This window comes from Aotus nancymaae, unplaced genomic scaffold (genome assembly GCF_030222135.1).
Source record: "Aotus nancymaae isolate 86718 unplaced genomic scaffold, 86718_ANA_hifiasm-v0.15.2.pri h1tg000008l, whole genome shotgun sequence".
Lineage (NCBI taxonomy): Eukaryota > Metazoa > Chordata > Mammalia > Primates > Aotidae > Aotus > Aotus nancymaae.
The window spans coordinates 52799797-52818613 of NW_026988419.1; the positions used below are offsets into that span (position 1 = coordinate 52799797).

Genomic DNA, 18817 nt, shown 5'->3' on the forward strand with positions numbered 1-18817 from the left:
ATGTGATATTTACCATTATCTGTGGTGAAGATTTCTACAAAAGGCAGGCTTCCTCCCAAGGTTTGAGGTGGGAGGCCAAGATAAGCCTCCTCCCAAATGTGAGGGAAGAGCTCCAAATTCTACTCTAGCAAGGGTTTGCTCTGTAATGAGGCCTCAGCTTGATGTGAGATGATGCAGAGAAAACATTTGTTGGAATTTCACTCAGTGCCATTACATGGTTCTTGGTGTGTTGTAAATAAATAATTTTTATATTTCAAGCCAGACCTAACTGCTTTTTACTCAGTTGATGGTTTAATTTCATTAAACTGTTTTTTTCAGTCAATACTTAACATGCTGTGAAAGAAAGTAAAGGAGCTTATAAGATATAAGATACATACTTATAATGGTAGAAAAATTATTTTTCCATTTTGTATTATGATAATTATGGTAATTATTTCAAGGTGTATTAATTTACCTATAGTTACATATTAAAAATATAGTTAGTGTTACAGTGGGCCCAGTGGCTCACACCTGTAATCCCAGTACTTTGGGAGGCCAAGGCAGGCAGATTGCTTGAGGCCAGGAGTTCAAGACCAGCCTGGGCAACATGGTGAAACCCTGTATCTACTAAAATTACAAAAATTAGTTGGGTGTGGTGTCACACACCTGTAATCCAAGCTACTCAGGAAGCTGAGGCAGGAGAATCGCTTGAACCCAGGAGGTGGAGGTTGCAGTGAGTCGAGATTGCACAACTGCACTCCAGCCTGGGCAACAGAGCGAAACTCTTTCTCAAAAAAAAAAAGTATATATATGTATATGTGTGTGTGTGTGTGTATATATATGTATATGTGTGTGTGTGTGTATATATATGTATATGTGTATGTGTATATACATGTATGTATACATCTATATATGCATATATGTGTGTATATATATGTATATGTCTGTGTGTGTGTGTGTGTGTGTGTGTGTGTGTGTATATATATATATTTTAGTGTTGGGTTCAAAATGATACCTAAGTTAGAGCACAAATAGCCTGAGTAAAGGTTTAAATTACATCTGTTAGAATGTAAATGTCTATAAATACCATAGTCAATAAAAATTATATTTCTGAGGAATATCTCATGATAGGGGAAATTGTCCATGATATGATGCTAAGTGAAACAGCAGGTGGAATATACCTAGTGCTATTATGTGTGCAGGTGTACACTATCTACTATTTAGAGTCTCCACTTAATGAGGTTCAAGTCTCACATCATTTCATTTTTATTTTGGTCACTTTCCTCAGTTTTGATCTATCAAATTTGTGTTTCCTGCTGGGTAGCAGCTCCCTTAACACCCTCTCAATTCTTAACTTCTCACTTTTGTATATTCAGAAAGATTCTTTGATTTAGTAAATTCAGTTCTGTTTATAAAAACAATTATATTGCCAAATTAAGATTTGTCTACATGGACTCTAGAAGTTAGAGTGGAGGGCTGGGCACATGAGCTTCTACCCTGCACCTGCCTCAGCCTGCTCTTCAGCCTAGTGGTGGGAAACCATAGAAGGATGGAAAGGCGGAGGTTAACCTTACCTTATAGCCTCCACGAGTTGGCAATGCTGCCGTTCTTCATTGATGCTTACTATTTTGTCTGTCTCTGTGGGTCATACATGCTCCTAACAGACCCTGTGAATGAAGGGAATCCCCCCAGGTGGTTTCTTAGGCATTGAGAGTCCCTTGTGAGATAGCTGCATCTTCCAGCTTACTCATAGTTATTAGCAAAAGGCTTAATTCCTTGACTGTATGTGCCTCTTTCTTCCACACTGTGGTAGTCCTGGTAAGATTGTGTCCTCTGTTTTCGTATGCATCAATGCCTGGGGCTTGAGGTCATGTGCAGAATCCATCTGAGAATGAACATTCCTCTTGAAAACCTGGAACTGCTGGGGCCCAGGCAGGTACAGATGGAGTGGACTGTGGGGGGCTTTTCTTTCCTGCTCAGGTAGCACAGGGGAGGCTGGCAAGCCCACTGACAAAGCAGGCACCTAAACAAGAAACAAAATGCCAGTCTTCCTTTTTCACTTCCATAATCCCAGTGAATATTATGGGTTGAATTGTGTTTGTCCACCAAAAAAGAAGATGTATTGGAGTTCTAGTCTCTATTATCTCAGAATAAGACCTTATTTAGAGCTAGGTTCTTTACAGAGGTAATTAAGTTAAAATGAAGTCATTAGGGTGGGCTCTAATCCAGTATGACTGATATCCTTACAAAAAATAAAGGGAAATTCAGACAGAGACAGATACACACACACAGAGGGAAGATGATATGAGAAGAGCTACAGGAAATAGGCAGCCATCTACAAGTCAACGAGAGAGTCCTGGAACAGATCCTTCCCTCACAGCCCTTGGAAGGAACCAACCCAACTATCACATTGATTTTTGACTACGGTCCTCCAGAACTATAAGATGATAAATTTCTGTTGTGTAAGCCACTTAGTTTGTGGTACTTTTTTACAACAGTCCCAGAAAATAAACACAGGGAAGAAAATCAAAGCCATTTCAATCCCATAGAGAAAAAAAAAATGTAGTAGATATTCTTTCCAAGAAACTGTTATTTTAAGAGGTGCTTTCTCCTCTTCTGGGTCAGGTTTATAGTGTTGGAGTTGACATGGATGGGAATTGGGTCCACAGGGTGATGATTGAGTCTTGTTTCTGGGAATAAAACGTGGGTGACTCCTCCTAACCACTGGAAGTTCCTCTGCCAAACTTAGTATTCAGGGTATTTACACAACCTTTAGATCTGAGCTTTAGAACAATAGAAATATCCTTTTTTTATTATTATTTAGAGAGAGAGAGAGAAACAGGAGAAGGAGAGAGAAAGAAACAGCTAACTCTCACACTGAGTGAGAGAAAGAAAAGATGGAATCCAGGAGAGGAAAGCAGCTTCCACACTGAGTGGAAGGGAATAGAGAGAGATGGAGTTTAGGAGGGGAAGACAGGCTTCCACGAAGGTAGTGTTTGTGGAAGAGGACCCAAATATGGAGTCCTGAAATATTCTTAGAGTGTACCTGAAACTAGTCTGCTACGCGTGTGTATGTGTATGTGTGTGTGTATGTGTGTATATGTATATATGTATGTGTGTGTGTGTGTGTAGTCAGTGTACCAAAGTGACTTATGATAAGTAGCAGCAAAATCCTTTTTCCAGTACTGTCTACCTAGCCAAATGTTTTATGAATACTCTGGGCTGTGAAGGAGAGAATCAAATGGGAAAGCAAAGAGAGCTGAGGTAACTTAGTTTGCATGTAGAAGATCCCTAATGCTTTCCCCATCCAGTTCCAAGGGGTAAGTGGAAATAACAGAAACCGCAGATGGGTCTTGGCTTCTGGACAAAGTAGTTGTGTGTTTCTACTCCTCATAGGGTCCACAAAGACAGTTTGACTCTGGTGTTCCTGGCCTCTAGTAAGGATGGGCTGAAGGACCTGAGGCAGTCTCATAATTCCTGTGGGCTTAGTAAGTGCAGAAGCTGCTGGTTGAGCCTGGGAACCACAGGGAAGTAGTCTTTTCTGTTGGACTGGGACAGTGGCAAGATAATGTTTCCCATGTACCACAGCAAAGAAATAGCTCACAGTTCCTGCATGAACTAATGACTAAATATCAGACAGAAATAAAAATGCCTCGGCAGATGTCCATGTGCAGAAGTGACAGCCAGGTCATAAACACTCTTGCCTGAGTCCTGGCACCTTGTAAGCCCATAACTACCCTCCTCAACCCACCCCAAATCTAGATGCAACGCAGGTAAGTCACAACTGCCTGTAATTAAATAACTATCATCACATGAGATGGAACTTGTACTAGGCAGCATAATTTTTCATTAGCAGGTTTATCCTTAAATATTGACTAAAGGAAAATTTTCAACTAGAAAGGAAATGATGAAAGAATGAATCTTGGGGCTTTGAGAAGGAAAGAAGAAAGAACAATGGAAAGAATAACATACGGTACATAGTAAACTACCTGTAGTAAGGTTCTCCAGAGAAGCAGAACCAGTAGGAGAAAGGAATTAGCTCACACAATTATGGAGATCTCCAGTTCTCAAGATCAGAAGGAAATCTGGAGACCCAGGAGAGCTAATGGTGTCATTCCCATCTAAGTCCAAAAAACTTGAGAATCAGAAGATTTGATGGTATAGTTCTAGTCTGGGGACTGGCTAATTCAGGACCCAAGAAGAGCTGATGTTTCAATTTGAGTCTGAAGGCAGGAAAAGAAACTAACGTCACAGGTAGAAGGCAGTCAGGAAGGAAGAAATACCGAGAGTAAAGTGTTACCAAATATCTGAACATCCAGTGACCCAGTCAAGTTAACATGTAAAATTAATCATTATGTTATCATTTACTTCATGAATTTTATAAATCATATTTGATAACTGAAATAAATTATAATCATCTGATGCTAAAAACAATGATATTTAAAAATAGGAAAGTTAAATGCTGATACCAACAAATTGTCTGCCATAAGTCACATATGTATATCATCATAATATTAATGGTAACCACTATGAAAACTATACAAAGAGATACAACCAAAAATATAAATAAATCAAGATGGAGTCCTAAAAAGTGTTCAAGTAAGCCACAGAACAGAAAGAAGGGAGAAACAGAGGACAAAGAACCAAAGGAAAAAACAGAAAGCAAATAATAAAATATTAAACTTAAGTGCTAACATCAATAATTAGTTTAAATGTAAATAGCCTAAATAAATCAATCAAAAGAAAAAGTGCATTTTAAAAAAAAGACCCACCTATATGCTGCTTACAAGAAACTCACTTCAAAATCAATAAGAGATACATTGAAAGTGAAAGAATGGAAAAGAAATATCATGCAAACAGTAATTTAAAAAATAAAGGCAGGGGTAGCTATATTAATAGCTGATGAAGTAGAAAGCAAAGAAATTTACTGGAGACAGAGGGAGATATTACATACTAATAAAATGTTCAACTCACCAGGAAGACATAATGTTCCTAAAAGTTCATGCATCAGACAACAGAGCCTCAAAATACATGAAGCAAAAACTCATAGAACAGAAAAAAGAAATGGATAAATGTACACTTGCAGTTGGAGACCCCCTCTCAGCAACTGATGGGATTATTAAACAGAAAATCAGGAAGAATATAAAAGATCTGAACAATATAATCAGCTAACAAGATCTAATTAATTTATATAGAACTCCACTCAATAACAGTAGAACACTTTTTTCCAAGTGCCTATACAACTGTTCACAAAGGTAGACCATATATTGGACCATAACACAAATCTTAATGCATTTGAAAGAACTGTAATTATATACAGCATTTTCTCTGACCATAATAAAAATCAAGTAGAAATTAATAGTAGAAAAACAACAGGAAAATTAAACAACATGTCTCTTAAATAATCTATGAATCAAAGAAGTCTCAAAGGGAAAACCAGATGACAATGAAAGCACAGCATAGTAAAATATGTGGGATGAAGCTAAAGCAGTACTGAGCTAGAAATGTATAGCCTCAAATGCTTATATTTGCAATGAGAAAAGTTCTCAAATAAATAAGTTTCCAACCAAGAAGCTAGAAAAAGAATAGAAAAACCAAACCACAAGCAAGCAGAAGGAAGAAAGTAATAAAGACCTAGACCAAAAATAGATGAACTTGAAAATAGGAAAACAATAGAGGAAAAGTCAATAAAACAAAAATCTCACTCTTTAAAAAAATCAATCAAATTTATAAGCTATTAGCAAGACTGATGAGGACAAGAAGAAAGAAGATACCAATGAGATACATGATATTATGAGAGAACTTGCAGCAATTAAAAATATAATAAATAGGAAAAACTTGTATTTATAAATTTGACAAGTTAGAAGGATGAACCAGTCCTTCAGAAACTATAAATAACTGAAATTCAACTAAAAGAAAAATAGACAATCTGGGCCAGGTGCAGTGGCTCATCCCTGTAATCCCAACACTTTGGGAGGCTGAGGTGGGTGGATCACCTGAGGTCAGGTGTTCAGAACACCCTGGACAACATGGTGAAACCCCATCTCTACTAAAAATACAAAAATTAGCTGGGTATGGTGACACATGCCTGTAATTCCAGCTACTCTGGAGGCTGAGAGAGGAGAATCTTAAACCCAGGGGACTTAGGTTGCAGTGAGCTGAGATTGTGCCATTGAACTCCAGCCTGGGAGACAGAGCAAGACTCTGTCTCAAAAATAAAAATAAAAATAAAAATAAAAATAAAAAAAATTTTAAAGTAGACAATCTGAATAGGCCTAGCCATCAAATAAGCTGAATTTATAATTACAAAGCACTTAAAAAACAAATTTCTGAATTCATATGGTTTCAGTGGAGAATTCCACCAAGGATTTTTAAAATTGAAACCAATTTTAAACAGTTGCTTTCAGAAAATAGAGGAAGAGGAAATACTTCCCAACTTATTTTATGAGGCTAGTATTATCCTAATACCAAAATCAGACAAAGATGATATTTTTAAAAACCCACAGAATAGCATCTCATAAACTTAGACTAAAAAATTCTCAGCAAAATATAAGCAAATTAAATCCAGCAATTTATGAAAAGAATTATATACCATAACTGAGATTTATTCCAGGTATGCAAAACTGGCTCATCATTTAAAAATTAATAATCTACCAGTTGAGCACAGTGGCTCACACCTGTAATCCCAGCACTTTGGGAGTCTGAGGCAGGCAGATCACCCGAGGTCAGCAGTTCAAGACTAGCCTGGCCAACATGATGAAACCCCATCTATTCTAAAAACACAAAAAAATTAACCAGGCATTGTGGTGTGTGCCTGGAATCCCAGCTACTCAGGAGGCTGAAGCAGGAGAATCACTTGAACCTGGAAGGTAGAGGTTGCAGTGAGCTGAGATCATACCACTGCACTCCAGCCTGGGTAACAAAGTGGGACTCCATCTCAAATAATAACAATTATAATAATCTACCATATCAACAAGCTAAAGAAAAGAATTCATATGATCATATCCATTCATGCAGTAAAAGCATTTGAGAAAACCCAATACACATTTTCAGCAAGCTAGGAATAGAGGGAAACTACCTTGATTTAATAGAAGCATCTAAACAAAGCCTACAGGCAACGTCATACTTAATGGTGAAAGACTTAATGTTTTTCTCCTAAGACCAAAAAGAGGGGAAGGATGTCCACTCTCAATTGTCTTATTCAACATGGTTCTGGAAGTTCTAGCCCTATAATAAGGCAAGAAAAACAAAAGAAGTAAAAGCCTGTAATCTCAGTACTTTGGGAGACTGAGGAAAGAGGATCGTTTGAGACTAGGAGTTCAAGACCAGCCTGGGTAACACAGTGAGATCCTGTCTCGCCCCCCACCCCATCCCTCCAAAAAATAGAAAAAGTTAGCCGGGCATGGTGGTGCACACCTGTAATCCCAGCTACTCAGGAGGCTGTGGTAGGAGGATTGCTTGGGCACAGGAGATTGAGGCTGCAGTGAGCTGCAGTCACACCACTGTGCTCCAGACTGGGTGACAGAGTGAGACCCTGTATAAAAAAAATAATAATAATCGCATATTGTATTTATATACTAAAAATGAACATATGGAAATCAAAATTTTAAAATGTAATACTATTTATAATCACTTCCAATAAAATGAAATATTTATGTATATACTTTAAAAAATATGTGTAGGATCTGTGTGCTGAAAATAAGAAAATGCTGAGAAAAGAAATTGGAGACCTAAATAAATGGAGAGACATACCATGTGTTTAGAAATCAGGATTGGAAAATTCAACAAGATTAAGATGGAAATTCTCCTTAAAATGATCTATAGTTTTCATGAAATTTCTGTCAAAATCCCAGCAAGGTCTTTTTGTAGACATAGACAAGCTTATGCTAAAATTTATATGAAAAAGCACAGATCTATTAGGTAGTTTAGCTACTAAGACTTGACAAAGAAGAAAAAAGGAGGGAATCTCTCTACCCAATATTGAGGCTTACTACATATTAAAGTAATCAAGACAGTGGTTTTATTGTAAAGAGAGAGAGAGAGAGAGAGAGAGAAGAAAAATATTAGAGAACCCAGACATAGACCCACACACGTATACTCAATTGATTTTTTGATAAAGGTACAAAAGCAAGTCAGTGGAGGAAGAATACCTTTTCAACAAATGGTCCTGGACTAATTGAACAGCTATAGGCAAACAAATAATTTAGGCTTAAATCTCACACCATATGAAAAGATTAACTCAAAATAAATTGTAGATTTAAATGTAATGACATAAAAATTTAAAACTTCTGATGGCTGCCCCTGAATTCCTGGGCTGTGGCTACATCACTCCAGTCTCTGCTTCTGTTTTTACAGCATCTTCTGCTCTGTATGTCTGTGTCTTGTCTTCTGTCTCAAATCTCCTTTCTCCTTATTTCATAAGGATGCTAGCCATTGGGTTTAGAGCTCACCTGTAAAATCTTGGGCTATTTCCTAATCTCAAGATCCCTAACAATCACATTCTGCAATAAGCCTTTTTGCAAAAAAAGATAGCATTCATGGGTTCTGAGGATTGGACATGGATATCTTTTGGGGGTGACTTGTTAAACAAACTGTGGTATATTTGCAGTAAGGAATACTACTCAACAATAAAAAGGAGTGGACCCTTGATACACACAACAACTTGGATGGATCTTCAGGGAATTATACTGAGTGGAAAAAGCCAGTCCCCAAAAGATACTGTATGGATTCCATTTGTACAAATAGCAAAATTGTAGAAGTAGAGGACAAATTAGTGGTTGGTAACGGATAGGGGTGAGTTTCAAGAAGGAAGTAGATGTGGATACAAAACTGCAACATGAGAGATCCCTGGTGGGGTCTACACAGATCACACACACACACACACACACACACACACACACACACACACACAAATACAAGTAATACTGGGGAAATCTGAATAAGATTTGTACATCAGATCAATGTCAATATCCTGATTACACCATTATTATATAGCCTTTAAAAATTTTTACTATGGGTAGAAGCTGGGCAACGGTTTCAAGAGAACTCCATTATTTCTTACAAGTGCATGTGAATCTCCAATTATCTTAATAAAAATTCCAATTAAACATTATAATAAAAATGACCACCTAAAACCCCCAGCTTTCTAGTAGCGTCATTAGAGATAATAGTAAACACAAACTTGGGAATTTTTCTTATTTAAAATAGTATCAAATTCCTACTTTATGGAGATTAATAAAATGTCTTAAGTATCAAGAGAAGCTAAATATTTAAATAAGTGAATTGCAAAATGCTATGCTAAGAACAATGACAGATCTCCATGTAAAGTAAATACAGCACAGAAAAAGGAATGATTAACTTTATGGAGGTCAAAAGGCTTTCCAGAAGAGGTGATCTTTGAGATGAGTATTCGGAGATGAGTTTCAAATTATTAAAGAAAAAAACATTCTAGGTTTAGGGAACAGCAATGCAGATGCATATAGGAACAAACTCTAAATAGTTTCTTATTATTGGAGTGAAGTATGATTTAGGGAAAAAGGAATATCCCTTTGTAAAGGTATAAAGGAATTAGAACAGGAAGAAGGGTCTTCTGGTCCTGTGGGAACAGAGGTACAGGAAAAACAGCTGCAAATACATAGATAAGAAAGTCAGAGGCAGCTGCTGGAATTCAGAGCTAAGTTGTCCTGAGTTCTCTCTCTCTGTCAATCTGGTTTATGTCAACTAGGAGCCTCTGCATCAATTCTAGACATCTCACTTAGGTATTGCTTCCCCAGCATACCACATGATTGCAAGCTTATTTTCTATGACCTATTCACAGCTTCCCAAGTCCAGATAAAACTGACCATATTAGTTCTCTATGTAGGGTGGCTAGTGACTAACAACCTGCCCTCTGGTATCCATTCTCATTTAAGATTGAAATTTTAAGACTGAAAAAAATAAAAAAAGTCCAGCAAAGAGAATGGAGAAAAGTGATCAAAGGGAGTGAGGAGAATGCTCAAAATCTCAACCTGAGGAAAAGCTTGGTGTGTCTAAAAAGCTGAGATGTGGCTGAACTGAGTAAGACAATTATTAATAGAAGGAAACACAAGAGAAGTGTGGAAAGGTAGGCAGAAGCTTTCAGAAAAAAAATTTAAAACAATATTTTATTTCAATCATGATTCTATGGGTCAGAAATGTGGGCTGGGCTCAGCAATGTGGTTCTTGTGTTGGACTCACTGGCGGACACCCATGGAGCTGCAGGCTGCTACCGGGTAACTGGGTTAGATGTTTTAGATGGCTTTGCATATGCATCTGGCAGTTGCTACTGGCTGTAGTCTGGATAATTCTCACCAGTAGATTAGACCAGGCTCTGCTCTGGTACCCAGCAGTCACAGAGCAGTTCTGCAAGACAGCAAGAACAGAAACTGCAACTTACTGCCTTCTTTTGGTCAGAGCTAGTCACAAGGTGCTACGGTTTGAATGTTTGTGTCTGTTTAAAATTTATACATTAGAACTTAAACCCCAACGGGTGATAGTATTAAGAGGTGGTACCTTTGAGAGGCAATTAGGCTGTGAGGATTCCACCATTAGGAAGAGATTAGTGCTCTTATAAAAGAGGCTTCAAGAGCTGCCTGCTGCTTCTGCTTTTCCGCCAAGTTGAGGATACAGCATTGGTTTCTCCTAGAGGATTCTGCAACAAGGCATCATCTTGGAAGGAGAGAGCAAGTACTCACCAGACACCAAATCTGCTGATGCCTTGATCTTGGACTTCTCAGCCTTCAGAACTGTAAGAAATAAATTTCTGTTATTTAAAAATCACCTCAGTCTGTGGTATTCTGTTATAGCAGCAGGAATGGCCTGAGACATAATTCCAGCTCAAATTCAAGGGGTGAAAAAATAGGATCTGCCTCTTGATTCAACAAATGGCATATTTTCTTTGGCCTTAGAAATTTTAAACTGAGCTTGAGTAGATTTTAAAGTGGGGACATTTGGGGTGGGGAGAAGATAAGGGTGACAAAACCTGGGTATTTTGCAGCAGGAAGCAGAGTAGTAGTTTGGATGTGGGAATGGAGCGCAGGATTGGAAAATGGGTTGTCAGTTGGAGTGTTATATATAATTTTACTTATTTTTTGCTGGTATAGTCTGTGGTGTTCTTTTATGCCCCCAGGATCTTCAGGGATCCCTTAATATTTCTTAATTTCATTCCTATTCTACATTCAAGAAACAGTTATTGGTATTAAATGGCTTCTGGGGTCAGGACACTAATGATAGATATTATGACTCTCAAAATATCTGGGGGTGGTTTTAAGTACATAGGCCAGATTTATAATATTGCGTCTCATGCATATTTAGAACGTTAAATTTATCCTCAAATGTGTTTTCCCAGACATTTTTGAAGAACTTTAAAAATTAAACTTGAAAAACGCAATACCAGAGAATTACCACAAGATGGTGCCATGAGTATATTGAAAGTATGATCGTTTCCTCATTCCCTTGCCCACATCAGCATTCTGATGGAACCTATTAATGAATATGGAAAGAAAAGAAATAGCACACCAAACATGTATGGACATGCATGTGTGGGCAGGAGCATGCTCATCTGATAGACTTTCTGAGCACCTTGTGTGCGTTAGGCAGAATCTGTAGGGGAGACCTGGCAGGGGGTGGGGAGGGTGGATGTTTTGGAATTGTAGGAGAGATCTTTCTCTAGTTTTCAGGAATAAAAATTACTACTTAAATATATTAATATTGCTCCATGTCTGGAAAAATCTCCATTTTAAGAGATATTAGAAAGGAACATAAATGTTGAATGATGCATCCTTAGGTTTGTATGACAGATTTAGAGATAAGCCTAGAATTCATCAGTATGATCATGTATTTTACCTTTTAAGTGGAAACATATAGTTTTAAATGCTTGCTTTGACTTAATTTTGATGAATCAACTTGACCTTTGTTATTCAACCAAGAAATCTGACTTTTGCAAAATATAATTACCATGGGGAATGTATAACAAATCATTGAGTTTCTGCCAGTAAGTGCACTATGTAAGTAAATAATTTCAGTGTGAGGCAGGTAGGTTAAATTATTTACAATATACTTATTTATTTAAACCTCTTGATTAATAAGTTCAGAAAACTCCTTTCATAGAATAATTATACAATCCATGTATTGGATAGAGCCCATATGACTTATGGTTTTTAATGATGGGACAGGCTTAGCAGGGGAAAAGGCCTTGGTCAAAATATGTCAAATTACACCTTTGAAAAGAGGGCATCTGCTTTTCTTTGTATAAACCCCAAGTCCTTTTAAGAGCACTCAGGAACTGTCTCTTACTTGTAGTTCTTCAGACCCGGTGATGGTATATATAGCAGAAGGAATATTGATATACTTTTCTGATTAATTGTCTTACTCAGAATTGATCACTTTTTAGTGTCTAAGTATTTTACAAAATCCTGACTCTATTCTTCAAGGATAAGAGTTGGTGCCCTTTATCTGTTCTCCCCAGATAAATTTAATTGAGATTGATACTGTAGGGCTTATTGAGATTGAAGTTCCTTGGGAATGAGAGTAGAGAAATTTGGAAATAGGGTGAAGTCTCAAGTTACAACTTTCTCCTTGCCACACAAATGCTTTCAATTTGAGACAGAGCTCCAGCCGTTTTCAGTGGTGTCAGAAATCTAAAACCACACCTGACGACGACTTGAAAAAGTCATTGTAGAACAACTCCCTATTCTGTACCTGTGGTTAAAAACTGTGCAAACGATGTGGATTATTACAAGGGTGTGGATTAAGGACAGAACTCTAAGGGATTGATACATAAAAGAGTTTGAATGGAACGTTGATAAAATGATTAAAAGGAGTGGTTGGCCCTCTTTTTAGTGAGGGATGGATTGTCTTTTTCTTTAAGAATGCTTTGGAATATGAACTTTTACATATTATATGTATTAAAAGATCAGAGTTGCTTAACATCAAGTCTTGGGTTTTAGATTTTGAAAACCAAATACTGATACCTTTCAATGTGAAAACTGAGTCTTAGACAATCATGGCAAGTGTTTGTGTGACTGAGTGATTTAAATTATCAAAGGCATATTTAAAATCCTGGTGTCTGTCTAGAATAGAAGTGTTATCCATTTTAAACTAATCTAGGGAGAAGGGTTTTCAGTAGTGGGCCCAGTGATAATTAGAGTTCAATTTCCACTGGGGGTTGAGTGTATTTTCACCTGGACTGACCAACTTTCTTCACATAGACATTTGACTTTACATCTTAACAGTGTCACAGCCAAGGAGGCTGTTGGACAATGTTCTGGGTTAGACAGCCCTGTGGAATGCTACAGCTGACCATTGTGGTTGGTGTATGTCCTTGGCACTTAGCAGTTTTTCTTGAGCTTGTTTTTGGGCCAGCTGTGAAACACGTTTGCTCTTCTGATTACATGGAGTTTGGAGGAGGTGTAAGGGCTGGATATTTTACTTTTTAATGGGCTGAGTGTGTGGTATTCACATAATGTTAACCAACTTCATTTCAAGAGCTTGCTTTCTGGTGAGCCTGCACTGCAATCCAGAGACTCTTGTCCTGTTCAGAGTAATCATCTATCATTTTATAGACTTGACATAAAAGGTATGGGGAGCTTTTTTTTTTTTTAATCATAGCCCTGAATTGTTACTCATCTTATAGGATAGTCAGTTACTTTCAGGAGCTGCTGTAACTCCATAAAACCATCGGGGCACCATTTTGGTTGCTAAGAAAAGAATTCACCAAATTATGTTGTATTGTCAAAAAAAAAATGCAGTTTCCTTCTTCACATAGAAAATGACTTTGTGATTGTATTCCATATACTAAGAGCCACACATTCCAGTATAGTTTGTTCAGTGATTAGAAAGACCACTCTCCACATAAATGCCTCCTGGACACTTCCCCAGTGCACGTTTAGGCCCCAAAATGCACCCAGGAAATGCTCTTTGAAGACAGTAACTGTTCTATAGACCCAAAGTCTTAATGTAGTGTCAATGCTCTGCTATATTAAAGTTCTTTCACGTACTTAAAGAAAAGTATTTATTTGTGTAATGTCATAGGAAAGACTCCAAGAAAATATAACACATTATTCTTGTTTTTTGGAGAATATATGTTTTTAAAATGGATTTAAAAATTAAACAATTGACTCTGATGGCAGAAAATATTGCTACTTTTTTCTAAAATGGATTCTAAAGAGCCTCTATGGCAGGTAGTATATAGCGTATACAAATAAACAGAAATCTTTACTTCATAAGGCAAAACTTATTTTGTTTGTTTCTGACAGTGTCACATGTACTGTTTAACATTAAGGATATTTTGCTTTTGGGTACAATGAGAAGAGGGTGAGATAACCCAATGTTTTTTGCCTCACTCTGAAGATACATCCTTCCTTTTAAAATTTCCTTTGGAAAATTAAGGTAGGTTGCTGAAAAAAAAAAATTATGTGCAGTGCTTTTCACACTAGTGGGTATAAAGTTTAAGTAATCAGTGAGTACTATTATTGTTATATTTTGTTTTGTTTTGTTTTTGATTCAGTAATTTTGAGTGGCTGCTTCTTGCCTTTCTTTTCCATGTCCTAGTTTTGTCATTGTGCATTATGCCACATTTCTGCTCTGCTTTGTCTTTCAGTCTTAGTAGCACCTTTCCTCATATTTTTGCCCATCCATTAAAGTAACACTACCCTCCAAATTTCTTGCCTAAGCAAGAGAACACCTGCTTAGGTACCATTTCCCAATCCATAACTTTATAGCAGTTTAGGTAAACATTAATACGGTCCATAGTCTCTTACCTGCAATTCCTGAAATCCAAGGAGCAATGAAAACTGGAAGATTTTATAATTCATATCGATGGGAAAACGTGACCTGAACTAATGTGAGCTTAAATTATAGCATTTATTTATCCCAACGAGTATGAATATGCACATGTTTTGCTATAGAATGTTAATGTTTCTGATTATAGAGTTGTTGCCCCAGACCCCGATGTGGCATTATATAACGTCCGCCACGGAGGCATTATGTAATTCCTGGCATATGTAGCATATTACCTTTCTAAAATCTGCAGACATTTGAATTTTGAAATGCATCAAGCACTAACGGTTTTAGATAAGGGATTGACCTATAATCAAATATCCTGGTTTTAATTTTAAACTTTTATTACTAGGGAGCTTCATGTGTGGCAATAATAAAAATATTTTTAGGCACGCAATCTCTCATGAACTATTTATATGACTATTTTCTAGGGAAAGTTTATGTGTGTGTTGGACAGGACAGAGAGGACAGAAGAGAGAGAGGACAGGAACAATGGCAAAGTCAGTGATGCCCAATGCTATTTCTCTTAATACATTCAAATGTTGCCCTAGGGGCTTCAGGAGACACAAAACAAATGGAATTCAGGTGGCCAAAGTGACTGTGAGGAGTAAGTGTTCAATGGTGTAGGTATATGTGTACATACATGCTTGTGTGCATGTCCAATTGTGTGTCTAATCTGTCTCCAAGCAAGGGCATCTAACCAGAAGCCGTAAGGAGTCAACTTTCCCTGTGGAGACAGAGTGAGAATACCCATGGGAGTGCTGTGTTTAATGTTGCTCCAGAATGCTGTGTTATGTAAATGTGTGCTGCTTATTTTTACACAGATGTTTTATATTGTAGACACTTCTCAATGTGTCACCTCGGAGCTAGTAGGATTACTAGAACTGAACCCAGTCATTTATAGAAGATCCTCAAATCAGGAATTGCCTTTATTGGATTCTAATTTGCTCTGCCCTCTGAGTCTCAATGAGAACCTACAACCCTTTCTAAAAAATGGAATAGCACTTAAATATGTTCTTTGTCAATGTTGCCTGCTAGGGATTTCTTCCGGTTTATTTTTGTGGCTTCTAATAAATGTTCTATTTCTTTTTTGCTTTGCAGTTTGCATGCACATGTCAAAGCTGTATATTTTGTGATCTCAAATCACGGCTACTGCTTTCTAGGGTATAGCTACCTTGTGTCTTCTAAAAACAGTGCCCAGTAGCTCTTGCATCTTATATTTTAGTAGCAAAAGAGGAAGGATGATAGAAAGCAAAGGTATAAATTTGGGGATAGTTGGATAAAAATACATGGGTTTAATGATTTTTTAAAATAATGAGCAAAGATGATAGTGTTAAAAATATCTATCTTGCATGTTTATTTTCTTGTTAAACAGAATAGATTTAAATCTTTATTGTTTATGAAATTGTCTTAGAGTAAAACTGGTAGTATTGTGTCCTGGTGCTAGCATAGCATTGCACATTTTTAACTATCACCATTATTTTAATTTAGAGACAGGCATTTAGGAGTTAAAGGATGTTTGATTTGCCCTTTAATGGACATCTGTGTCAAATATATGGAATTATTTTTGTTATAATTGTAATAGTCTCCAGTGATTTCATTTGTCTATAGAGAAGCCCCAGGAACCTACAGCTATTTTGGTTTATGCAGCCTTTATAAGTCCTTATAATATAGACTACTGATTTCTCCCCTGTATCCTGCTCATTGTTGAAAAATCAGAGCTATTTTTAACATTTACACAATTTCAATAGATGATTCTTTATTCCACAAGGTTTAGTGCTAAATCTGTTGAGACTTTCATAATCATATCCTTTTTGTGGTTTGCTTGAATTTGATCACAGTAGCTGATTTCATGCATTGATAATGAAGGCTTATGTTGCCTGTTTCTCAGCATAAATCCACCTCAGACTTGTACGTTGACAGTGCTTCTGGTTTCAGCACGCATGGAGATATAGAATTGAAATTGCTCTGCTTTCTTTATAAATGACTCAGAGTGTGCTTGTCCTTCCCTAAAATGTTGCCAGCGTGTAAAGGATTTTCAATGAGCAGTGCAATAAGCCAGCAACTGGGAAGGCTTGGAGCGGCACTGATATAACGTGGTGCTGTCACACAGATAATCAGGGCTGGAGCCAAGTCTCGGTAGCGCTGTGCATTGCCCTGGTCACATACTGGAAGTTTTGTTTATCTAACTTGGTTGCTCTTGAAGCTGGTGAAAGCCCTGCCAGGATGTGGAGTGGACTTCCTAGCAGAGGTGAGCATTTTTATTTAAAACTTGGTTGCTGGGGTCTGGGATGTCAGTAACAGATTCTTTCGTACGTTGAACTGAATCCTGTGGAGTCATCAATTGTGTTTATCGCGTCGTGCTGACACATCCAAAGGAGCAAAACTGAAGAGCAAAATATATGATTCTTTAATTTTGTTGGGAAGTAACTCCTTACATGGGTGTGATAAGCATCCCTTTCTTTCTGTGCTAGCTGTTTGCCGAGGACATCTTACCAGTAGGTGACTTCCTTTGCATTTTAAACATTCCGAACGAGTCAGTGATATTATGCAATTTGCTATCGTTACTGAATGTAGGTAATTAGCAGTATTACTATGTGTTTCAGAAATATTAAAAAGACTATAAACTAAGTGTACTTTGTGGAATCTTTGACGTGAAAAACAGATAGGAGGAGACAAGTCTTGTTTCAAGATAACTAGGAAAGTAAGTGATATGGATTACATACTGGAGTCGACACCTAGTTAAGCTCGACATTATTAATAATGAAAAGTTATGACCGGTCGTGCACTGAACAACCAACAGTAACTGATTTCTAGTGACGGTGTGCAGAATGAGAATGAGAGGAAATTAGCAGTATTTCTTCATGAAGTGTGTTTTTTAATAGCTGAGATGCTTTTAATGTAGCAGATTTTATCATTTAAATATACATGAAGTACACGAACTCACCTGGAGAGGTTAAATAACTAGATCACCATGCTTGGAAAGGTTTGAGGTAGCCTTGTAAGTATATGCTATTTGAAAGCCAACTAGATAAGGGCAGGCTCAAAGTTAGCCTCCAAGTAGATGGAGTGGTATTGCTTAGGCTTGGCTAAACTCTAATTCCTATGTTTCTAAGCATGAATGAAGTGTGAGGGTTATAATGTATTAAATAGCATTACGTTTATTAAGTGTCTGTTTAGTATATTAGGTTGGGAGGGGAATCTATTTTTATTTGATTGGAAGCAGCTAACATGGCACATGGAGTGTGTGTGTATATATGTGTATGTGTTTTTCCTGCTATATTTATTTGAAGCAGCTGTTTTCAGCTTTAAAGTTATAGCTAAGTGTGTATTTGTTTGACAGAAGACTCGAGAACCTCTTTTACTGCCAGTACACGTAAAGCTTGGCTAAGCAGACGCATCAGGAACAAACCATTTGTGTTCGCCAATCTGTCTCAGCAAGTCCCAGGGCCACTATCTTGCTAGAAGCCACTGTGTGCTTTTGAAAGCATGAAATTAGTTTTATATTGAGCACATGGTTTCTCATTTAGCAGCTCTTTTTATGGTAATGGTCAATTTATGGTTCACTGCCAGGATTTCAGTATACTGTCAAAACTGATAGCTTCTGGTAAGGCGTCTCTATGAAGATTTTTTTTTAAAAAGTGGAGAGATGGGAAGAACCTAATTAGACCCTCAAGAATGGACTCCTACGTTCAACCTCATCTACTCTCTAGATGCTTTGTCGTTTCTCTAAAGTTCCTTTATATTGTTTAATCCAGAACCTACAGATTTAAAGTTGCTAATATCTGCCACTTTGTCCTTTGCTAACATGTGACATCCAAATAGCTATGTTCTGAAATGTGAAGTATTTGTTTATTTTTTGCAATACATTTGTAGAAAACCTCTCTATTGTTGGCCATATTGTGCAATTCATCATTATATTTATCTGCTTGTCTCATAATGCATCCCAGAGCACTGTTGGAGAGAGTGAAAGGCTTTAATACATCTTACATTTGCTATAAGCTGTTCATACTTAGTTGTACGTGTATGTGCTGAGTAGGGT

At 37.2% G+C, this 18817-nt stretch overlaps 1 protein-coding gene across 3 annotated transcripts in view; it reads left to right on the forward strand.

Moving 5' to 3' along the window:
• Positions 1-18817, forward strand: part of ZNF385B (zinc finger protein 385B) — a 401366-nt gene that overhangs the window by 91146 nt on the left and 291403 nt on the right. The window contains exon 1 of one of the 3 annotated variants that reach the window (XM_064373287.1): positions 17072-17273. The exons of the other annotated variants lie outside the window; for them this stretch is intronic. The gene's annotated coding sequence lies outside the window, so the exon portion shown is untranslated. Of the gene's footprint in view, positions 1-17071; positions 17274-18817 lie in introns of those variants that run through there. 3 annotated transcript variants of the gene reach the window in all.